The following is a 26,155-nucleotide window of genomic DNA, read 5'->3' on the forward strand; positions in this document are numbered from 1 at the left end:
AGATTTTTTTCGTTCATAATTCAATTATTGTTATTATTATCATTACTTATATCAAATCCATGTAAAATTAAAGTTCTGTCCAGACAGAATCCAGAATCACTTATTGTGTTGCAGCGGCACGGAAAATGACAACTGCAAAAATTCTTTTACAGCGGTTTGTTGACGTAGGCGTCCACTTTCTGTAGTATAAATTTCACGGTTTCGTGCAGTGCGTCAAAAGTTATTCCAGATGGATGCCGAGAGGAGAGAAAAAATCTCCACACCCACGTTGATAATCCAACGTGATCCGCAATAAAAAGCACAAAAACTTTGAAATTCGCCAAATCAATCGTGTATGATGTGCTCAAACGTTTCAGGGAGCGAAAGAGTGCCTCGAGCGAAAGTGTCGTAGTGGAACATTACCGCAAGCTGAACCAGAAGGTGTTGAGAGCCGTCAGAGCAAACCCTGGACTATCAGATAATGAAATCGCACAAAAATACGCTGCTGCTCGCAGTACCGTTCGAAGAATTCGTTTGCGAGCAGGATTCCGTTCTTATCGAGCCAGCAAGCAAAATTTTGTTGACCGACCGGGAATTGAACCGTCAGCAACGCTATTTTTATGGTAAGGATGGTAAGGAAGATATGGGAGCTTGGATTTTTAAACATTTTTAAGTTTTGAACTGCCCTAATGTTTCATTATTACAGTGAACAATGCTGTTATATTGATTTATCGAATGCTCAGTGTACATTCTTCTTCTTCTTAGTCTACATTCTCCTGAAACCTTTAAAAATCTCTTGGTCCAGTATGTCTGAGCGCAGACTTCTTCGGGTTCAATGGAGCTAAACAGTTTATTGAAGTTATTAAAATGGATAAGTTCCTAAGCTGCATTAAAAGATATTGTGATAATAAGAGATCGTAGTCTGTCATAAAACTGAAATAGTCACTTGAGAATGAAGAGCATCCTGAAGACTTTTTGAGAAACTTAAGACTTAATATATAATGCATCAAATGTATTTCTCTCAGAGTAGAGTTTAATCCATCTAATCTGTTGCATGCTCCTTTCTGGGCGAGCGACAGAATTCGGATCAATCGTGTCCGGTTCGCGTTTTGCGGGTGTTACATCTATATCGTTTACCAAAGCGAATCCTTTCCCATATCCAAATTCCCAGTGTTTTCTTGTGGAAGTGCAGAGGACTCCTCGGCGTTCATAAAGCAAGGAACACGTCAACATTTTCCTCTCATCCCAAAATTGACCTGCATTCGGACGCAGCCGGCGCCGGTATTGTTTGTTATAATAATGAGAGCACCAGTACATACACATTGAGGATGCTACTGATCCTGAGTAGCGTCTGTTCGTTCTCTGTGTAAGTACGGCTGTTCTTGCAATAACGGAATAGCAACTGCGGGCGGTCAATCATGCTTATGCTCATGCTCATGCAATGCATCAAATGTATTTCTCCCATACAGTTTATTTGACATTATCACTGAACAAAAAGAAATTGGTGGAAACTTATAAGTGTCACCTATTTTCTAACATGACGTTTCTGAGTACATCTGGGTTTACAACCATATAAGAGGCGCGAAAGGTGTAAAATAAAAAAACATTACTGTAAAACATGGTTTTATTATCAAATGAATGCTGTTACTAAGAGCTTTCTTTTCCAATTAAGCATGTTCGCATTGGTAAGTCAAGGACTAAAATACTTCAGAATTAACGACTAACTCCCTGGTAACATATATAATTGATGGTTTTGCGTCGAAAACAATACTAACCTCGTATCAATTCAACAAAACCACTTTCGCAAACTTAGCCAATGAATTTCGATTACCCCATTGATGATCCACCGAGCAATTACCGCTCAACCGTCACGTGAATCGAATATAACCGCTGTCCATAGCCTCTTATCGATTATCATCCGTCGGTCACCAATTGATGTACGAGGATAGGTAGGCGCCTCTCTATCCATCATCATTGGCGGGATATCACTTGGACCCGTTTCACGCTTATAGGGCAATAATCCACGCAATAGATATGGACGAGAACGGGAACGGTATGGGCTTTGTATTCTTGGGAACATGAAATGGAAGCGCACTGGACTGTGTTTTAAATAATAATTTCATTGTACACATTAGTACACATTTAACAGCATTACATAACGCTCTTCCTGGTAAAGCATCTTTGCAAGTATGAAGAAGCAATATCTTTTTCTGCGGTCGTCCTTTGGCAGAGAGGCCAGTGTCATCCATAAACAAAGATTTCTGACATCCGTGGAGTAACTCATTTAAGTCAGTTGTGAATATAATTTACAATTCTGGTCCCACATGGCTGCCTGAAGGAATACCAGCTCTTACAGGATTTTTTTCAGAACTGATAATTAACCTGAACAATTTCAGAGTTAGCAGAACAGAAAGTCGTGATTATGACCACCTTGTTGGAACATTGTTCCACTGTTTACCGGTTACCAACCCGGAAGACTAAATTATGCCGGTTTCCCGATGGTCGTTGGGAAAGTTATTACCAGTAATTGATATTGTGGAGTGTAGTTGTTTATTCTGTGCTATTGCACAATTGCGAAGTCTTTCAGACGAGCTATTTCGATTCACGAACTATTGTCATTTGTTGGTATAGGAATTGGAAATGGAATACTGATACAGATAGTATGACAACTCGACAACTCTTTTAGATCTTTTACGTGTAAAAATTTAGTTCGTTTCAACAAATTGAAAGGCAGTCCACTGGTCTTGCTCTTCCAGACATAGATAAAGAATTCGACAATGTTTGGCAAAAAAAACTTTTATTTTTTTTTTATTATTGATATAATAATTCTAGGTTTCTGTCAAATCGTTCACTTTTGGTTAATTGTTAGAACTCCAGTACTCTATCTATTTTCCTGTAAGAGCTGGTGTTCCTTAATATAGTATTCTGAGACGAATATTGTGCAATATTTTCACATTTGACCTACCTGTGTTACCTCAGACACGTAACAAAAATCTTTGTTTGCGGATGACAGAGACCTCTCAGCCAAGGACAATTCCTGCATGTCATCTATAGTAGATTGCAGAAAAGTTTGGATAGATTTCTTTCTACTTGCAAAAATAGATAATTTCTCCTAATGCTTCCAAAACTCAGCTTATACTATTGCCACATAAACCAAAAGCTCTTTATTTGAAACCTTCATGAAGACATGTTGTCATGATGAGAGGAGTTCCAATAAATTGGTCAGATGAAGTTAAGTATCTAGGGCTCGCGCTACATAAAAATGTATGTTTCAAAACGCAACTTCAGTTGCTTAGAATGTTTTACAGCATCGAATGATGATTCTCTCAGTCCTTGACAAATTCACACAGCAGCATAAAAAGTCGCCTCAGAACAATACTTCGATATAAGATAAGTTCCGATTAGATAAGTTTCTGAAGCAAAAAGTTATCTCACAGACAAAGTTATCTTACATCAAGCTATCTCTGTATGTTGTTATTACTATATTGGCAGGAGAGTTGTATTTATTTGATTCCCGATGTGAGGAAGCGCATTCTATCAACTTGCAACGTTCATACAGACACAACCGAACGCGTGGGCTTCCGAAAGCGTGACTGGAATTAGTTATCAAGATTATCTCCAGCAGTGGGTTTCGTGCTGCGGCACACACATCTGATAAGTGACTACTCGTCCATGGCAGCTATGTGACGCTCAATCGGGGTGCAAAATTGAAATGAACTTTAACCCGGTTCTGCTCGATTGTGTCTGATGTTCGATCAATTCTTTGCACAGTCACCAGTGTAACGATAACGAATCAATTCATCCGCTCACTCACGTTACTCTGCGCGATTTTGATGCACAGTTAGATGCATAGATACACATCAAAAATTAAATTGGAATATCACGTCGTTTAAGCTGTACAGATAAACATCTGATGCTTTAATTTTTGTTTATGAGTAATTAAATTCATGTATTTGTTAAGTCATGGTATAATGATGACAAATCATGATATCTGGAGTGATGATCATGATTCTTCATAAGCGTAATGGTTCACCTACCCTAGATCATAAAGGAATGCGCGAGTCATGAGTTCATACATTTGAGTCATGTTTCCAAGCAATCAGCATCAAAAAAGAAATATACATGTGTTGCGTTATAGCATTCTGAATTATGGTTGTATTTTCATAAGCTGAAAATACACTAGAATCAAAATATCATGAGTCATAATCATGATTTTGGGATTTCAATTTCAACTCGTGCATCAGTCCGGTCAGAATTATGAAGCACAGTAATTGTATAAATGTTATATCTTTTAAACGTGAAATATCAATCAGCGGCAGCAAAAATCGATTATTCAATTGATGGAACCAATTCGACAATTTATCGAAACAAAAAATGTAAAATTTCGAGTGGGAATCAAACCCTGGTATAGAGAGCTACAGCCACGTTTGATACCTCTTGGTCATTTCACCACAAGTTTACTTTTACTCGAAAATGTGTTCTTGTCATTTTTATCGAAAGAAATAATCTGTTCGCATTTCAGGCAGGATTTAAATTTATTTTTTGCGGTGCAGATATGCCGTAACCAATTACGGTATCATAGGCAGCCATCAGGTAAAACTTCTCACCGAATGCATTGCAATCCAGCTTATTTCCGATTCAACGGTCGCGTGTGTTAGAGATTATTCAATCGAGCCCGGTACTACGTACCTATACTGCCGTGGGAACCCCCTCATCTGCTGTGTGCCAACTGGGAAGGAACAAGCCACCCTGGTTGAAACAACAATGAAGTTGCAGAATAGTTACAGGAATACTTGCGAATTCTACGATTGATATCATCCTAGAGTGCAATTAGAATGATTTAACTCGTGCGTCGGAGATTGGTGGGTATGGTGAGCATTGTATCCGATTGCATTCGTATGTTCTTCAAACAATGATTCAATAAATGAATGAAAACCGAATCTAGTACTCTTTCAATTCCACTAGAGTTTGTATCGTTTGACAGATACGCGTATTTCGACCTCAACTGTAAGCCCGTCTTCAGTGTCGTGTACTAGAGGAAGTCGAGTTAACGACACTGAAGACGGCCTTACAGTTGAGGTCGAAACACGCGTATCTGTCAAAGGATACAAATTATTGTGGAATTAAAGGGTATGGTAATACATTCGGTTTTCATTTACTAACAGGTATTCCACCTAACAGTTTGAAAATTTATTTATTATCATTACGGTTCGACGCTTTTGGGGTAGCGCATTTAAGGGAAATTATTCTTCGTCATGTAATCCTAACCTTAATATCGATTCATGTAGTCATTTTGGCTCCTTGGCTATTATACCCAGACAACCAAAATGTACGTATAACGAAATCACCTGGAGGCTTTGTATGTGCAAAATTTCACTTATAATATGTCGCGAAAAGGCCTTCTACGTACAAAAGTGGAGGCGATATGCGTGCATCTATTATGTGACGAATAATAACATACATTGCGAGTGTATACATATTCTACCGAACTAACTTGTAATCTTATGCGACTTAACATATGATAATAAATGTTGATTTGACAGCTGCTACGGATTGATTCGATTTACTTTGTACGAGTGTACGGGACGAAGCAAAATGTACAAATGAACTCAGAAAAAAAGTGCTTTAAGCGAGGAAACTCATCAATCTGACGAGTTTATCCACGGTGTTTTGCGAGTTTGATGTAATTAGTATGAATAAACGAGTTATAACGTGAACTTTCATGCGATTTCTGGTTGTCTGGGTACTAACTAGAAGGTAGAACATTCCAAGTCTAATTTTATATTACAATTTCAATACTTTATTCTCAATTGACTTTTTCAATTTCGATATTTTTAAAACACACAGCTTTTTCAAAGACAAATAAATACAAAACAGCTTTCCTATCAAACTGTAAAATAAGTTGTTGTTTAAAGACTACATTGGTCCACCACAATCCCAGTGTATCATAAACAAGATTCTGACTGGTTCTCACCTGAGAGAGAGGAGACAGCTGGCTTAGATTCCGAGCTCCGAAAAGTCTAGGGAACCTGTCATCCACTGTCACTGGAAAACCGCACATTCGAAGGGCAGTGCGTGAAAAACCGTCAAAATTTGATCAAACTTAAACTGGATGTGATTGAATATTCATGTTGTTTTTCTGTGCTCTCGCATATAGAATCGTTGATTATTTAAATATTGTCGATTAGACTCCAATTGCTATTGAAATTGTTTAATTTTATGATCTTTTTGATAAGAAATAGTTTTGGCCCAGTTTGTGCTCTCCGAACCATTGTGCGCAACCCAAACATGAGAAGAAGAAATCAAAGAAGCCAAGAAAACAAGCCAGTTGTCAGTGAGCTGTCTTCTCTCTCTCAGGTTCTCACCAAATCCTAAGCAGATTTTTTCACATCATCTCAGATAATTTTTTGACAGAATTATGGGCAGATCCTTATAATATCTTGAACAGTATTCTGAATGCCATTTGGCCGAATGCCGTTTGGCCGAACGCCATTTGGCCGAAAGGGTCATTTGACCGAACGCCATTTGGCCGAATGCCGTTTGGCCGAAATTGAAAACCGAAGTGAACTACAGTTAGCATGGATTTATAATGAATTTCAAAGAACTTACTCAGCTTTCATAAAAAAGGATAAGCTTTTTAGTGTTAGTTGAAGAAACAGACAGAGCTGAAAGAAGAACATCCTAAATGCAGGCTGTTGTTCAATTCTACGCTAGCGTTAATAGCCACCAGCGGATGTTTTGGCATCGCGTTTGTAGTTAGTTTTTGACAGTAACTAAAACAGTTTAAAATTTATTCGTCCTTCTGCTGGATTGGCTTGCTTCGATCCCTCATAGTCATAGTTCTGACCACGGCATAAAAATTAACAAGGCAGGCTCTTTACTGATGTAAATATCAAGTTTGATTGTGAACATGTGACGTCACTCCTATCGTACCATATACCTTCCGGAGCACTAGATCATTTTTATCGCAAATTTGTTTGAGTTGGATAGGAATGACGTCGTCAAGTAGCTGTCAGTTTTCGGAATATATCACCTTCTTAATATAGTACACCGTGAGTTCTGATATCTACAAGTCTTGGCTTCTTCTTTTCACAACGGAGAAACAGTGTGCTTCTTTGACGTTAGTGTTCACCGTGTCGTTTATTGCTATACTCAAGCAAAGGTGCAGTCTTCAGTTCTCATGTTGTAATCTTAATCTAGGAGGAAAATTACATCTCATCTAAATTACCCTTGAGCTAAAAAAAATGTTTTGAATAAAATGTATTATAAGCTTTAATTACAATAACTATGAAAAATATTTCTCTCTTGAAAGAACAGCCTATGATCAAAAGAAGGAAAAATCTCTTATGAAAATTTAAACAAGTGCAATGCATATAATCATTTAACCAGTACAACTACAAAGAATTGCCGATGATTTGAAGAAGGAAAAATTCCCAATTAAAATATAAGCTTAAATATTGCAGATAGTAATGAAACCAGTATAACTAGAAACAATAGCCTATGTTTAAAAGAAGGAAAAAAATCTGATGAGATCATTTAAAACACTTGAAACCTTATTACACCGTTGTTTATCCAGTGGCAAATCAATCTTCACCTCAATGTCTTGACGTGAAGTGTGGAGTTCACAACTTCGTCCGGAATTAAAGGATTGATGTTATCATTCTCTTGGAGCTCTTATATTGTGGCAAACATGACTTCCCGTCACATCATGAAAATCAACAAATCAATTAGCTTATCATTTATTGGGTCACACTTGTAAATCCTACACATCGGCGTTGTAGCAATTTGATTTTTTTGTTCATGATTCGGCCAAACGACATTCGGCCAAATGACCCTTTCGGTCAAATGGCATTCGGCCAAATGGCTTTCGGCCAAACGGCATTCGGCCAAATGGCCGGACACCCATAAGTTCAATCCTAGTGGAATAATCAATTCTTTCCGAAAAAAACCATAGCCGTTGAGAAAAAAATAATTCCACACTGTGAACCTTGAACCAACAATTTTGAGTAAAAAACTTATGTAAAATATTCATCCATATTTAGTTATAACTATTTAAAAAATAATTTTCTTAAACGAACTTTTGTTCTACCGGTGGATCAATGAGTTCGAAAGTTCGAAGCAAAAGTTCGTTGACTGAAACACAAAATATCGATACTTTTATGACAAGAATACCTTATACTAGCCATGAATTTATGTTTGCAGATAAAAACACACTAGAATTTAATAGAAAAAATAACTAAAACAAGGTTAATTGTAATGTTTAGGTGATTTTTAGGCACAATCAGGCATATTTCACTAATGGGTGGTATAATGTGGATTTTAGGCAATTTGCATTTTTTTTTTTTGTGACATAAACTTTTGCCCCGCTATGGGCCAAAATCGGTTTCCAAGCATTTGTGTAAAACCTCAAGGCACCCTTATGAAAGAACTTGAAACGCCCTTAAATCAAAATCAAATAAGTTTCATATATACAGTTATATTCCGTTTTTATCACGTTCCGATTTCGTCAACAAATTATTCCGTTTTTATCAACAAAAAAAAAATCATTTTTTTTTAAATACTTAAACTTAAAACTCATTTTGAAGCAATTAAATGTTTTAAATAGCCTCAGGGTTAAATTTTCGTTATGTTAGTGTTATGAGCTTATACCAACTGCCATACGCTTTTTCATACAACTTAGCAAAAGAAATTCTAACCAAAAAGTTCTAATTTGTTTATGCTTGTTCTAGAGTTTGTACACTTTTGTGTTTTTGATAAACCTATTCAATATTGATTTACTGAACAAAACACTTTAGTTTAGTTTAGTGCTAGCCTATTCATGATCTAACGCAGAGCTGAAAGGAGAAAGGTAGCACTGTTATATAATGGCGATTACAGCATCCCAGTCGAAGTTGGCAGTGATAACTTTAGATGAAAAATCACCACAATTATTTTAGAGAATAGATTTTGATAATACAAAGTACAGGAAACCATAAATATTCATTTAAGCTTGCAAAACTCTTGCAACATAACCCCACATTTAATCGCTAATCGCGTGTCAAATGTATAAAATCAAATGTACCATGACAAAAAAAACCTTCAGTTGATAACTGCGAAAATGTTTTCTGCTCATTCTGCGCGGCGTGTGAGTTGAGACGAGTCGAATGAGTAAGCTGGAAAAAGGCTCTTCCTCAGTTGGTATGTTGATGATGATAAAGAGAAGAAAAAAACAGTGATCAGCGTGACCCATTTCCTTGTAGTTATTTTTACAAATATGACCTATCTCATGATGCAAAGCACATTTCTGTGATTATCGTTTCATTATTCCATATTTCATACATTTAAATTCTAACCTAGAAAACATAAACTATTAATGATATATCGCATTAATGCATCATATTGATTCATGACTAAATGATCGCGAACTTTTCGTAATTTCTTTTGGTATGTTCGCCCGAGCTAGGTGCGAACTAAATCACCAAGCCTGTTCACGAGTCTGTCATATTTGTTTTGCTTTGGTTTACATTCGTGAGGTGCTTCGTGATACAAACATTTTCAGCACTGATGAAGAATACCTTTGCGAAAACATTGCATTAATTCCATGCTAGATATCATGTGTACAGTGTGAGAAAACTATATTATATGACAATATTTCTAGCTTCTAAATCACTTCACACCAAGGCATTTTTATTTCATTCAAACACCCTTCCCTCGATTGGCCAAAACTATGATTAAAACATATCATATTACAATGGTGTTGAGCTCTGTTGGTTCCGAAGGTATTCTTCAACCACTTATTCATGCCAAACACATATCTGTCATTGCACCACATTTACCAAAATCATCAATTCAACTTTAAAGATAATTCGGAAAAACTCTAAAAACGAAAGCAATAATTCGAATACGAGGAATGCAATAATTTCACTTGACTGCAAAACATGGATAATGCTTGAGATAACCTGCGCTAACTTGTTTGTATCACCGATCTGGTAAATTTACAAGAATAATGCCTCAAAAATGAGCTCAGCATTTGAATAATACAAGAATGTGTCGAAAATGCTCGAACACTAATTTGAGAATGTTGATAATCGCACTTATTTCTCATATGCCGTAAAATTAAAAACAAATTTAAATTTGCGGCATAGTTCATTACGTCAGATTCTGCCAATGTGATATGTTTTTTAGTGTGTTGACACACACATTATTTCTTGCATACTACATACATTATACATACTCAATTTAACATGTTAGTGAGGGAAAAAGCTAAAGTGTTAATAAGGATGACTCGAATATTTTTTTTATTATGAATTATCGTATTTGCGACTATCCAGCCGAGTGGTCATTTTAACAACTACCAAAAATTTAGTCATTACATATGCTTTGCAATTGGATTAAATGGACAAATTGAATCTAACTTCAATTTTTAAATTGCAAAAAAAAAGTTGCACGTCTTTTCGGTTGGGATGGATCGAATTCACGACTCTCAATTCGCTAGAAGGAAGCATTACCGCTACGCAACGAGACAGACCCATGAACACGGAAGGCAACAAATTTTATATGGGAATATCGAGGAAATAAGTGCTCAATTTACATTGTCGGCTGAATTGAAGATGCCCAATCAATAGAAAAGAGACTTTAGCGCCACCTATGGCCGAAAACTTAAGTGGAAGACTTTTACATTGATAACACAGACAGTCTGTGTTGATAACATTGATTTTCTCCACACAAACTTCAGACTCGTTGTTTCTCCCTCACACTTATTTTTCAATTGGTTAAGTATTAGAACTTAAAATTGTAGAGTATATTGAAAGATTTAACCGTTATTGAGCAACGCTTTCATCATATTCTCTATATAACAAGGGTAATGGTTTAGCTGCTCATTCATTAATTTGCTTAGAAACAACGGCTTACCTATGGCTTCTTGGGAATTATCATAAAATGAGCGTCATTCACAGTTATCTCTCTCTCTCTCCCCCCTTCTCTCTCTCTCTTCTAGGTATTACGTCCTCACTGGTATAGAGCCTGCTTCTCAGCTTAGTGTTCAATGAGCACTTTCACAGTTCTTAATTGAGAGCGTCCTTTGCCAAAGTTGCCATTTTCGCATTCGTATACCGTCAAGCTACCATTCACCGTGCATTTAAGAAAAATTTGAACTTCAAAAAATTATATAACTTTTCCAAATTATTCAAAGCGTGCTAGAATACCACTACGTAGCGTGCACTTATATAATAATTCAGGGAAAAATCTAAAACTAGTGATGCATAACAAAAAAATATTCAAAAATTATGTTTGAAAATGTCATGTTAAGGTCGCTTCGTACCGTTCTATGTCACCATTTACCGTGCACACTAGTGCACCATTCACCGTGCGTATAGTTTTCGTCATGATTTAATTTTGTATCTTGAAGAAACGTTGTTCATGGAGCAACTATGTTGCTAGTAGTGTGCGCACTCATTTTTAAGAGTATTCAAATCTTCATTTATAATAAAAAATATAAAAAGTTCAAAAATTGGCTAAATAATTAGTTTTTATTAAAATCGTTATAAGAGGTTTGTCTGTATTTTCCAAACCATTCCATATTCACTCAAAAACTAAATATGAAGTAGTTTAATGACGACATAACAATAAATCTAATATTACCGAATAAATTCATGCCTTTTACACTAATGCACGGTAATAGGAACCATATATATTGGAAAGGGTCCATTCACCGTGCATTTGGGTTTCAACTGAAACAAAATAAAAAAATCTAATTTGCATAAAATCTCATTGCTCATACGATGAAATACATCTTACTCATAGTATCCACAGTGAAAACATGTTGAAATTTTGAAAAATTTCATACTCTATCGTTAAAATGAAATATGAGATTTTTTGGCGTTTCTACTAAGAGTGTTGAAAAATCTCATTATCAAACAGAATTCACATGATTTTGACCACATTAACTAGGTTTTTCAAATTGCTTTGTGACAAAAACTACTTCATTTCATCAGTTTTATCTTATTTTGCTGACAAAAGAATAATTTGTGATAATTGTATGAATATTCTGTAGAAATTTGTATACGTGCACGGTGAATGGAGGCCACACGGTGACTGGTGACTTAACGGCATCTATGCCCAGGGAAGTCAAGGAAATTTCCATTACGAAAAGATCCTGGACCGACCGGAAGTTGAACCCAGACACCTTCAGCATGGCTTTGCTTTGTAGCCGCGGACTCTAACCACTCGGCTAAGGAAGGCCCCAAGTTCACAGTTATGTATATATCGAAAATTGTTTGCTCTTCAGCTAGTTGCTATACCGCAACCTTATTCTAATCAATATCCAATCTATTAGCAATCGAACAATCAATTATTCAGAATCAATTAGCAAAGCAACAGTAGTGCTCCCAATATCAATCATCATAATTCAATTGCGACTATTGATTAAGATTATTCAACACGTAATCGACCTCTTCAGCATTATGCAATACAAATTGAATAAACAAAGTATCTTACCCCTTCAAATCTGATAGACTAATTAACTACACGAAATACACAGGAACTGCAACCCGGAGCTGACGATGTTTGCTAATACTCAATAAGAGACACATGTCTGGTTGGATGGTTGGATGCTACTGCTATTATCACTCTAGCCTCTCCAGAGACGTTCTTCCCGCCTTTTCCCCTTAATAACGATGATGACCGGGCAGCTTGGCAGCAGCAGATTCGATGACGTCCACGACCATGTCACGTCATCGGGCCGACAATGGCGCCGCCAACCGTTTGCGGCAATTATTGTGCACTGAACCTCGACCGCCAACGACGATCCGGGTGTGGAAGGTATCTGAAAATCACCAGGGAAAGAACAAACAACGCAACTATATAGCAACGATATTAAACAACTTAAAAGGCTAATTTTGTGACATCTACCTGGGTACACGTGCACAATATTTTAGCAAGAGCATGTAGCACATGAGAAGTATGGAAAATTTAGTACCGTAAAACGGGATAACTTTGATTGTTTTTAGGAAGAAATCCGAATATTTCTGCAATTTGTTCTAAATATTTTCGTTTTATATTTAAAACAAAGTACAGGTACAATTGTAGTGCTTCAAATGATCTTTATTCCAAAGAAAATAGCTATGGCTGATTAACAGAAGTTTTTCTTGAACCCACATTATGCAAGTACCCGCATTATCAAAGCTATCCCATTCTACGCTACTAGAGAACGTTTTGAAATATGAATTCGGCGAAAACGTAATAAACTATTCAACCCCAAAGGGTTCACAGTCTTGATTAGCTTGGACTGGAACGTATAGCACAAACGACATTGACGGTAAAGAGACTTGATTTCGCAGAATTTATTCCCACTGCAGTTAAAAAAGTCGTCTACGAAGACAGCACATGAAAAAAACGTCACGAATATGCATGAAAGCCAAATAAACTTATTATAACCACATCAGATCCACTTATCCTCGACAAATGCGCGTGGCAGCCCGAGCAGAAGACAATTGCTGCAGAATATCATGCTAGGGTATTCCATACCAGATGATTTTCAAACACATACCATGTGAACAAAGTATAAAACAGCCCTACATGAGTGATAAAATACCAATAATAAACAATCTTCTTCTTCTTAACATTACGTCCTCACTGGGATAGAGCCTGCTTCTCAGCTTAGTGTTCAATTCGTACTTCCACAGTTATTAACTGAGAGCTTTTTTTTGTCAAAATTGCCATGTTCGCATTCGTATATCGTGTGGCAGGTACGATGATACTTTATGCCCAGAGATGTAATGGAAATTTCCGTTACGAAAATATTTTGGACTGACCGAGAATCGTACCCAGGCGCATTCAGCATGTCGCGGGCTCTAACCACTCGGCTAAGGAAGGCAGGCCCCATACAATATCTCATGCATATTCTACAAATACCGAACTGAACATTGGATCAGATAATGTAACACCCAAATTTTACATGATTGATTTTCATACAGATTTGAAATTTTTCAATAGTAGTTCAATACTGGAAACAGTCCTTAGTGGCTTATAAAACCTCAATGAGGTATTTTAAATTGTTTTAAATCATACTTTCAATACAAAAATAATACCAAATTGGACTTAGGTATTATGGTATAATATCAAAGTTTGGTATGCATAGAAAGGTGCGAGTTACTCGTTCCTCATCGGGTACCTACTGCAGTTTATTCAACATCCTACACTCACTCATCGCAACCAGTTCACAGACCGGAGCATTTACATAATTGACCGACGTAGTTAGTTAGTTTTTAGTTCGGTTCGGCACCGAACTGTTTGACTTAGGGGTCTTAGAGTCGTCCCATCATAGAGTCCGCAACCGCAACCGAACCGTACGCGAACTTTGACAGCATAACTACGTTAGGAAACAACCATCGTCCATTGCATCGTTCCTGCTAACTGGCAGAAAGGTTCATCCATGGCGCTCCACCGCCGGTCGGCATGGACTGAAAGCGAACTAGGTAAAATGGTGACGCACTTGTAGGAGTAATTAAACCAAATCGCCATAAAACCCCACCGGCACCGAAGAATAATGGTGAAATTATGTATCATCACGCGCTTTTTCTAGGGTAACCAATACTTTTAATTTAAACTTCTACACAAGTACGCAATATTGAAGCAATGCACAGTGGGCTTTTTTGCAAAAAAATGTCTTTAAATTCAATATCTCTGGATGCCGCTGGAATAAAATCAATCTTTTTACCGCAAAAGAAAGATTTTTTCATGGGCTAAACGATAGTGAGGTGAGTGTTCACTGCACGTTATTTTTTCGTACGGTTTCGATCTATTAAAGGTCACTTTACCTCATTTTCTGTAGAAGTGATATATTCATAATTCAATATCTCTGGATTCCGATGGAATAAAATCGATTTTTTTACCGCAAAAGAAGGACTTTTTCATGAGCAAAACTATAGTCAGGTAAGTGTTCACTGCACGTAACTTTTTCGTACGGTTTTGACCTATTAAAGGTCATTAAACCCTATTTTCAATCGAAATGATATATTCATATATTAATATATGTGGTTTCCGCTGGAATAAAATCGATCTTTTCACCGCAAAAGAAGGACTTTTTCATAGGCAAAACTATAGTCAGGTAAGTGTTCACTGCACGTTATTTTTTCGTACGGTTTTAACATATTAAAGGTCACTTTACCTCATTTTCAGTAGAAATAATATATTCATAATTCAATATCTCTGGATTCCGCTGGAATAAAATCGATCTTTTTGCCGCAAAAGAAGGACCTTTTCATGAGCAAAACTAAAGTCAGGTAAGTGTTCATTGCACGTTATTTTTTCGTACGGTCTTGACCTATTAAAGGTCATTTTACCCTATTTTCAATGGAAATGATATATTCATACATTATTATATCTGGTTTCCGCTGGAATAAAATCGATCTTTTCACCGCGAAAGAAAGATTTTTTCATGGGCCAAACGATAGTGAGGTGAGTGTTCACTGCACGTTATTTTTTCGTACGGGTTTGACCTATTAAAGGTCACTTTACCTCATTTTCAATGGAAACGATATATTATATATTGCAATGTCTTGTCCGTAAGAGAAACAGGCTTCAAAAACTATACGAAAATGACCGTCTGGTTATTCTTTCGTGCACAACAACCAAACTGGGACAGAGTATGCATCTCAGCTTAGTGCTGAGCTTTCTTCGCCAATTGACTATTTTTGCCAATTAACTATTTCCATAGTTAAAATGGGTGCCGACATCAAAGTTTCAAAATTATGTAACTTCGCCATCGTTTGATCGATTTTGATGAAATTTTCAGAAAGAATCACAAATGAGTTTTTTTTTATTCGGGCAATAAAATTTTGGGATTCGTTGATGATTTTAGATTTAGGCCCAAATTTGTTCGGGTACCTAGGGTATTTCAGAATGAAAATTATGGAAAAAATGTAAGAAACGCCATCAAAAAATTTCAAAAATCTTTGATCTATTCGATAGAAAATATCACCTGTTTCAGTTTGGAAACTATTGTGGTCATTTAGGAAACATGGTCACCAGATATCGTTTCTCGTAGAGTCTATAGGGGATTAAATATAGTGTCATGATGTAGGTGATTAAATATAGTGTCATGAATTATAAAGTGTATCTGACTGTTTTCGGACACTCGGTGTTTGGTTCCAATAGATCTTTGGAACTTCTTCTACTGTTGTCATATTAAGTTTTATGATCTTCACATAAAAATGAATTGACATCATTTCGCATATCTTTTGCGTATTCCAACTCTCTGAGTAAAGTCTCAATGAAGAGAATTATAGAATTTCAACTACCACTTGTAGTTTACTTTAGTGTCAGTTATTCGTATCCATTGGATACTGGATACAAGTGACACTGAAGAACGCTACAAGTGGTAGTCGGAATACGCGTTTCTGTCAAAGGATAATGCAATTTGAGCGAAATTTAAATGTACAATAATAAAATCCGCTTTTATACAGTTAACTCTCCATTACTCGATATTCCGTATCTCGATATTGAGTTAGAGAACCATAGTAAAAGTTGATTTTCATGGCTAACACGATGGTCCCTTGAATTGCAGTTGCACTGGATTTGTGTTCTGTATCCCTTACTCTATGGTCCCTTCAATATCGAGTTAGGGAGAGTTGACTGTAATTCTCTTCACCATCTCATATAATTATTCTTATATACGGTGTTGAAGCCCATCAGATCTAAGCACGTTTCTCATCTTACTATTTTACGAGCAGTTTCACATAATTCATCTGAGAACATGCTTTAAAAATTGATCAAATTAAGGGGAAGATGAATCGAAGCCAAAGCTCAAATTTTCAAGAGCACAAGTCTTGAGAACCAAACATCCGTTTAAGGCGAAGTAGGCCGTCATTTAAATTTGTACGCGTCGTCGATGATTGTTGGTAGTTCATCTAACGATTTCGAATCAAAGAAAATCAGTTGGTTTTGCACTGACACAGCTGAAAAAGTATCAGCATACTTTATGCATGTTGGCGCGTACAGTGATACTTTTTCTAGTCAATATTAACTATCAAGACTGAGTTTTATCACTTTGAAATGCAAGCTGAAAAGTCAACATTGTTGCCAAATCGAATGACGGGCTACTTAGACTTAAGTTGAAAACTTAATCGATTGCTCACTAGCTGGTGGCCAATCGATTAAGTTTTCAGCTCAAATGGGTGTTCGGTTCTCGAGATTTGTGCTCTTGAAAATTTTGAAGTTTGACTTCGATGCATCTTCACCTTAAACACAAAAATCATCGTACAAGTTGGCAAACTTTTTTGCAAGTTGCCTGAAATAGATAAATAATGCATTTCAACAGTAAATATCTCTTTTTCTTCTTTTTCTTCTTCTTCTTCTTCATCTGCATCTCCTCTGGTTGGCGAGACTGCTCAGTCAATATCTCAAAATTCAGACGTGCTATGACATTTTTGAAAACGGTAATAGGCTCATAAACCTCTAATTTAATAAATAGTGGCGTTTTGGTGCTTGTTCCACAGTGTAATCTTTCATAGGTTCCTCTACGGAATTTCTATAGACACTCTGGAGATTTCTTTGAAAACACTACCAGGAAATTTTTCAAGGATTTTTCAAGAATTTCTACAAGAAAAACAGAATTTAGTACTTTACCATCAAATTCCACTAGAGTGTGTATCCTTTGACAAATACGCGTATTTCGACCTCAACTGTAAGGCCGTCTTCAGTGTCGTGTACTAGTCTTGACTGGAAATCATCTACTTGTAGGTATTCTACTAAACATCTCGAAGATTTATTGTCTTCTACAGGAATTATTCCAGGAATGTTTCAAAGATTTTCAAAGTATAAATCCAAAATACTCTTTAAATACTGCTTTACAAATTATTTTCGGTACTTTCCCAGAATCTTCTTCAGATATTCCAGGTATGTAGAGCTTTTTTTCTATAAACATTTTTTGGAAGTGTGCGAGAATTTCTCAGAACCCTGTGATTTTCAAGGAATTTCCCAAGAAAATCTTTCAAATATTCCTAGAGCATGTTCCCTAAACGAAAAGAAAAATATCCCCTTCTCGTTATGCAATATATGGTATGGAAAATACAGGGACAAAGCATTCAAACATAGGCAGAGAAACAAAATTGAAGCTTACCATGAAGAATGAACCAGAATAATAGCGCTCTGGCAAGAACAAACTACAGCCTCAGCAGTGAAACTTATTTCGACACAGTGCCCCTCGGAAACATCTTCGATTTTAGCAACATTCGGTTTTTGCAACGTGCCAAAATCGAAAGGTTTTCCAAAATTTGTAGATTTCGGCATTTATTATTTACAATTTCTACAATTTGGTCAAAATTAAAGTCTTAGGATGACTTTCTTATTCAATTCACTATAATGGTTTGGTAATAATGCTCTACAGAAAAGATCGTTCGATTTTGGCACGGTTAGTTTTGTAAGACATGAAAACCTACAAAAAGTATTTAAAAGGAACTATCTCACCAAATTTATGTTTAACATCTTCACGTCTTCGTTTGTAGCAAATCCAAATATTTCCCTTCTATGAAGATAGGAGGGCACTTGCTTCAACTCTCGTAAATCAAAATTAACTGCTTACAGATTCCTCCAGCTCTTCGATGTACAACAACCGGAGATCTGCGTTCAAAATGATACACATTTAACTTCACTTTCACTAGTTACTAGTTCATCATTGTATAAAAAATAAAGGCATTTTGGCCAAAAGTCTAATATATCAGCTGAAATATTGCGGTTATTTTGAAAAATTTCCGTTCTGCGGTAGCCGCCAAGTTCTACCGCAGCTGTCAGAGTTCTACCGCAGGCTTAAAAATCATGGTATCATTGAACGGAACTATCTAATCAAAGTAGGCTGGTAGAGTCCAAAACTTTGAAAAACAACAGAAAACCTAGGACAGGACGTGACAGCTCAACTAAGACTGCCCGGTTGTTTTTCAGTCGATAACCTTGACGATACAAAAGCCAGTGCTACCAGTAGCTTTTTTAAGCAAATCTTGTGAAAAAATTAGAAAATCAAAGCTCACATTTTGGTTGTATCTTGCACGCTTCATTCATTTAGTGCAATAGAGGGTGCTATACTTTTTTAATATTAGGGTAATATTCAAAACCGGAGATGTTTTTCAAGAAAATTTAAACCATGTTCATTATGTTGCACTCAATTGAGTATTTTTTATTTATTTTAGCATTGTAGAAGCACGTGGGGTAAGCTTAACAATGAATATAAACAGATTTGAAACAAAAAGATTTCATGAAAAATATTTAAAGTTCTGATGAAAAACCCTAATGTACGAACTAGCAACACGGCCGGGCTAGCAACAAAGTGCCCTGTTGCAATCCAACTCAACGATGTGAAAGTAGGCCTTTGCCAAATCGACCAATGAGAAGTGGTCTTTTTTGACAGGGAATTGGTTTCATTTTTGTACTTCGACCTGTCACGTCTTGTCTTAGCAGAAAACAACAGACATTAGCGTGGTTTCCAAGGTATCATCGCAGCCGGTCGATGATGCTTTGTGAACATCAGTAATGTGACAGCTGCGGTAACTTTCTGTTCAACCGTAGAACGGAAAGTTATCTCTGAAATTGCAATAAACTATTCGAACCCAAAAAATATGACAGCTTCCCTTTTTTAACGTCCATCTGCGTTCACAGATTGCTGCGATCTTCAAACAATAAAAAGGATAGGGATGTTTAAAAATTAAAATAAGTATAATTAAAAACCTCAATTCATGAAACCACGAACAGAAAAAAACATTTCTCACACAAAGCAAACTTAGTGCTATCGTATGGAGGAAGGATATAGCTTTCATTTGAAGCTAAACTTTTGGCGGCCGTTTTAAATATTGAACTCAAATATATGTAAAAGAATAATTCTGGTACCAAAAATGCATTCTAAAATAAAGTTCCTATTTAATAATTTGTTTTTATAACTAATTAAGCAGGTTCGGTTCCAGTAAAGATACAACGCCAGGAAAAAAGAATAGTGTGTGTAACCTGTTTTTAGTGGTAGCTTCGAAATTCAAAATGTTTAATGCTAACATGGTGAAAACCCCATACTACTACATAAAACCAAGATGGCGTCAAAATCCAGTCCCCAAATTTTATCACTCAAAACACCTATTTTTCACTAGACTCGAAGAAATAACAACGATTGAAAACTTGTTTTTCAGTTGAGGGGAAGGAGTGGTAAAATGAACACATTAAGGATATCATCTTGTTTCTGATGGAAAAACTATGAATTTGTTTGGTTCTATCGCACAACATCAAATAAAGGGATGGTATCTAAAGCAGCGATAAAAATTAAGACTAAGGTATTTAATTTTTCTCATATTTTTATCGTTAGTAAAAAACGATGTATATTTATTTTTACATGGTCAAATGGACAGCTATTGGTGGTAAAATGAACATCATACAAAACACGTGAACAAAACATATATTTTTGAAAATTTCCATTGCATTTTCAAAAATATATTCATAAATGATTGTAACTCATTCAAAAATAAATCTCAAGGTAACTGATTTGACATCATATCATAAAGAGAGGTCCACCAATTTAAGGCTCAAGAATCCATCATTCAATCATCAGCAATCATCAAAAACTAAAAACCAGTTTTTTCGTTCAAATTCAAAGCAATCCTCATAAAAATCTATCATCGCGTTTCAGATAGCAAGTGCAATGCAATGATAGATTTTCTTGAGCATTGCTTCAATATTGAGCAAAAAAACTGGTTATGAAAATTTTTAAAACGATGATGGTTATTTTCCTCTTAAGAATACCGAAACAATCACCCTCTAGTTTTAGCATACACTAGCGATCAAAATGCTAACGATTTGTAACGATGGCGGTCTGGTTTTAGCGAGAATTGCTCAATATAAACCTCTTTTATCAGTTTGGTCAACACATGTACGCCAAACCCCCAGAAAAAGTCAGAATTCCAACCATGCATGACAAAGATTTCATTTCGTTTTTCTAAATTCAGCCTTAGTACGTTATTTCCATAAACACAATATTTTTTCTTTGTGTATCCATTTTCAATAATACTTCCATTTCCCTCTGTAAAGACTCACCATCAACTGGTCACACTAGAAAGGAGCCAAAATGGACGACGACCGGCGTAATTAAGGTTAGATTAGCCGTCCAGCTCTATCTCTCGGTGACATTAAACCATATCAGCATGAGTTGCATTTTTCTTTCACCATTTGCGGATCTTGAACGTTGATGTCTACCGTACCAAAACGAGTGATGGTCGCTTTTAAAAGTTAACATTCTAGCACATGCCTGAAGGACGATATTTGTATCTCGTAAATGTTGAACCTTCCGGGAACTCGCAAAAAACAACTATGATGATACGAAACCACAAACATGTAATGAGTTATTCTGATGGAGCCGTCTTAACCGTAGAGTTATCTGCATCTCTTACGCGTTAATTTTGTATATTTTTACATTCTCGTACACCAAAATTGTTGCGATGGGCTGTATTTTTCCTCTTATTTTTTTAGACAGTCCAGAAGGTCAAGTAATAAACCGTCTATCTATCTCAATTGTGTTCTAGACCGATACAGTTGGAGGAGGTAATGCATTAAAATTTGCAAATCCCTTCGGTAAAATACATAAAATAATATCACTTTCAGGAACATAAATAAATAGTAGATAAAAATGTTCACCTACGACCACATGAGTATCAACATCCAGTAATCTGGAATCGGTTCCAAGTGCTCGGGAGGAGTTTGGAGACTCAGATCAATAGCAACTGAAAACCAGGCGCGTTCCAGACCTACATTAAAGTGTCTCAAAGGAGATGGCTGTTCATGCTACTTGCAAAATATTTCATATAATCGAATAATCAAATAATCCTTTTGGTAAATTTGTCCTCCACCATTTAATCGACTGCGACAATAGTTGCTGTAACAATTACCACATTACATTCACTTGTGCATGCTCTTTCAATTCAACACAAAATACCAACGTTACATATGAAATATCATGGGGATAAGTAAGAGAAATTTTTCCTATTTGAAATGAAGATCAATGTCGTGTATCTTATCTAAAGTATTCTCATAGAAGTGTTTAATTCCAAATATGACCCAAGACCATGGGGCCCAGATAGCCGTAGCGGTAAACGCGCAGCTATTCATCAAGACCAAGCTGAGGGTCCTGGGTTCGAATCCCACCGGTCGAGGATCTTTTTGGTTGGAAATTTTCTCGACATCACAGGGCATAGAGTATCTTCGTACCTGCTACACGATATACGCATGCAAAAATGGTCATTGGCATAGTAAGCTCTCAGTTAATAACTGTGGAAGTGCTCAGCTAAGGTGAGAAAAAGGCTCTGTCTCAGTGGGGATGTAACGCCAGAAAGAAGAAGAAGAAGACCCAAGACCATTTGCACTTGAGGAAAGTCACTACAAAATCTATAAGAATTTACAAAACCTCTATATAACTAACATAAACCATAAAAAATACCAATAAAATTCTATATTGTTAATTGGTATGTTTTGGACATTCGCAGTTTCATTCACTTAAATGCAGTGCCTTTATCCTTTGCCTTGGATAGTTGTTCAAAAGTGTAATGTTCTTCAGGCAACCCGATAAATCAAACAGAGCTTGACAAGAAAAACGATTTTGAATTACATATCTCTCTGTGTACATCGTAGGTAAGTGTATCTACAATCAGATCGGTCGAGTTGTCGATCTGCCTAGAGCTTGACATTGAATTTTCATCTCCGTTTTTTATCGCAACCAGTAGATACTGGTTTTCCACACTGCCTACCTTTCACTGTCGTTGACCTGTTACTCGCCAATACTTCCTGGTTGTATCAATTCATCTGACGCAGAAGCATCCAGCTTCTCTCACTTCCTCATTTCATCCCATTGCATTGGGGTAGTGCTCCAAAAAAAGAGATAAAAAAAACCTGAAACCGTCGACAAGACAGCAACAAGTGCAGAATTAATTGTTGGTCAAGGTCGTCAAACCTAAAGTAGCAATCGCGCTTCATTCAGTCTTTTGTCTTACGTTTTACCCGTTATTCCATTCCTGTTCGGCTGTCGATGAAGTCTGTCTAGCCTACGTAGGATTCATACATCATCAGCATGGGCGCATAAATCCTGGCCCGTGTCGAACGTGACGAGAATCCGTTTCGTATGCAAGAGCATTCCTTTGTGTTATCTGGTGCTCCGTATGCAACGACTCCTTCTAAAATAGCTGCAGACCATCCACGTTCTCTATGGTCACGGTTGGATACTTTCCGTGCTTGATTAGGTCCCATCACACATCGTATTCATTTTGAGTGAATACATATTGGCAGCAGAAAAGTGCCATCGTATCGACGGGGGAAAAGGTTTGCCGCGTCATCGTTATTATCAGCGTCATCACCGTTCTGGCTCATTAGCTTCATTTCCATCAACCTGATTCCGGTCCGGTAGAATAAATATCGGTAACCTCAACAAACAATATTCGGACAAATTAGGTCTGGCGGACATGGAAAAAAAAGCTTCAACATAGATGTACCGTTCTGATTCAAATTCCAGACGGCTTCAAATTCCGGACATTGCACAGTGGTTCTAGTTGTTCTACGAAGCAGTTACAAATCATGTTATACAACAATGCATACATTTCGATGTTAAATATCCACATTATAGGGTCATTCAAAGTGCTAGCAGTAACTTTACAATATTTGCTACTTACCACCATGAAAACATTTACCAACTTTGAGTTATTTTGTGGTTTTAATTCGTATTGAACAGTTGGTTCAAAATGACCGAATGGTTGGGGTAGAATGCCATTTAGTACGGACTAATGCACGAGTTCACTAATTTGACGTTTGAGTGGTGCCAAGTTACCATAGCCATATAAATAACACGGCACCGCTCAAACGTCAAATGGTGAACTCGTGCATTGGTCCATGGAGAACGAAGAGTCAGTAGCCAAGCGTCTCCATTAGTTTTCTCTGTTGCATGTAAACGTTTATTCGTAAAAAAAAATCATCGGAAAGGTTTACAACTTAGGCAAAACAATTATAAATTGTTCAATTTCACCGGGAAATTGAGGAAAACTCCTTGGGTTTATTTGCAAGGCTTATAGCGGAAACTTTAGAGTAAACATATTTTATTTAACGTCTTGTCGAGTCCGTAGTAAGCAATAACTTCTATCTTTATCTTCTATCTTCTATCTTCTTCTTCTATCTTCTATCTTCTATCTTCTATCTTCTATCTTCTATCTTCTATCTTCTATCTTCTATCTTCTATCTTCTATCTTCTATCTTCTATCTTCTATCTTCTATCTTCTATCTTCTATCTTCTATCTTCTATCTTCTATCTTCTATCTTCTATCTTCTATCTCCTATCTTCTATTACGAGTAAAGTCCACAAATTTTCGATAGCAAACATGTTCTTTTTGCAATTCAGGACTTCAAAACGAAGTGATTTTGATTTAAAAGTTTCAGGGTATTATTGGTCAGTTGTGCTGTTTTGTATCAGTGAACAAAACCGATTAATGTCTTGTGTACACTACATGAACAATACCAATATACACTACTCGTCATAAATACGGACTCACTAAAACAAGTAGGGTAGAAGCATCTGTGGCTATACGCCAGTTGTAGCCATAGTGGATTATACACCGTCCTACATAGCCAATCAGCATAAAACCTTTTGTGTTCAGTAGATCACTTCACATGATAGAGCTATTAGATAGATAGATAGATTCGTTTACTCGTCGGAATTGATTCTAAACATTAGAAAAACAATTCATTTTCCTTCTTTTTTTTACTACGATACACCTAATTTTGCCAGGGTACTCCTAATATAGCTACTCTCATGAGAAATCAATGGGATTGGCCATTTTAGGAACCGAAGTTAAATCTCTGGCCGAAATTAGTTCTGGTGGCTTTTATTGACCAACGAGATTTTCAAAGCGAAAAAATGGTTTTAGCTAACTTTCGACATATATGAATTGAAAGCTTGCATTTGACATTATTGTAGTATAAATACGTATAAAATAAATTGACATTCTCTCTTAGGCTGGCCAAAACCGGTGCTTTTACCCTATTGTAACACTCAGCTGATATTTAATCACCCTGAAAAGTTTAGCATCACATCATAACAGGAAAATTCACATTGTTATATCTCGAGATCCTTACGACTTGCAAAGAAGCGATCTTCAGCAAAATTGTTCAGGGGATCAAGCACATCCGGAAAGTAAATAGTTAGGTTCGCGATTTTGCCGCTAGTTGGCGCTAGTGAGCATGTAAAATTGAGCATTTTAAACTAGTTAAACATTAAGTGAATCAGACCTAAATTACTTGAATATTAGGTGAATCAAACCAGAACCACTTGAATATGAAATGAATCATGAACCACTTTAAAATGAGACGTGAATTAAAATAACCTTAATAATTGAATAACAAGATTGAACAAACTTGAATAACTGTAGTCTGGGGTGTATGACACCTGAATCAATTAAATATGAAGTAACTCAGACACGATTCACTTGAATATGAAGGTGAATCTTGATATCAGATGAATCGATATGGAACTAATTATCCTTGAAACATTTAAATATGAAGTAAATTAGATCCAAAACCCTTGAATTTGAATGAATTGATAGATGTGTATCACTTGAATATGAGCTTATCAAAACGAAATATTTAAAAATGAAGTGAATCGGACCAAAATCACTTGAATTTAAAATGAATCATTACTGCATTCTTTAAAAATCAAGTGTCACATGACATCAATCATTTGGATATAAAGGGAATCATATCTGAATAAATTGAACAAGAAGTTAATCGGTTCTGAAATACTTGTATATGAAGTGAATCTCACCTGAAACACTTGACTATGAAGTGAATTAGACATGAATCACATGATTTTTTATTCGTTTATGAATAATTGTAAAGGTATGAACTATGCAAAAAAAAACAAAAATTCGTGGATATTTATGTAACTAAGTCATTCAAATTTAGTAGGAAACTCTTGAGAAGTATAATTAGGATATTCTCAAAGTAAGGCTCATTCAACCTGTTTTATACACTGATATAGCCAGTATAGGCAATTGAAATGACTGTGTTAGAATAGAAAATTTAATAAGCTAATTCTGACTTACTGTCGGCAATAAAAACCATTTTCAACTTTTTCATTACAATTAAAGTTGTCTCGCAAACGCCGATTTCAAGTTTGAAAATAGATTTTGCAAAAATTAAT

At 36.2% G+C, this 26,155-nt stretch overlaps 1 protein-coding gene across 7 annotated transcripts in view; it reads right to left on the bottom strand.

The window, feature by feature from the left end:
- The window catches only part of LOC5563690 (sn1-specific diacylglycerol lipase beta), a 111,846-nt gene that overhangs the window by 45,549 nt on the left and 40,142 nt on the right, over positions 1–26,155 (bottom strand). For 6 of the 7 annotated variants that reach the window (XM_021853892.1, XM_021853891.1, XM_021853889.1 and 3 more), the window contains one exon: positions 12,454–12,781. The exons of the other annotated variant lie outside the window; for it this stretch is intronic. The gene's annotated coding sequence lies outside the window, so the exon portion shown is untranslated. The remainder of the gene's footprint in view (positions 1–12,453; positions 12,782–26,155) is intronic. 7 annotated transcript variants of the gene reach the window in all.

This window comes from Aedes aegypti, chromosome 3 (genome assembly GCF_002204515.2).
Source record: "Aedes aegypti strain LVP_AGWG chromosome 3, AaegL5.0 Primary Assembly, whole genome shotgun sequence".
Lineage (NCBI taxonomy): Eukaryota > Metazoa > Arthropoda > Insecta > Diptera > Culicidae > Aedes > Aedes aegypti.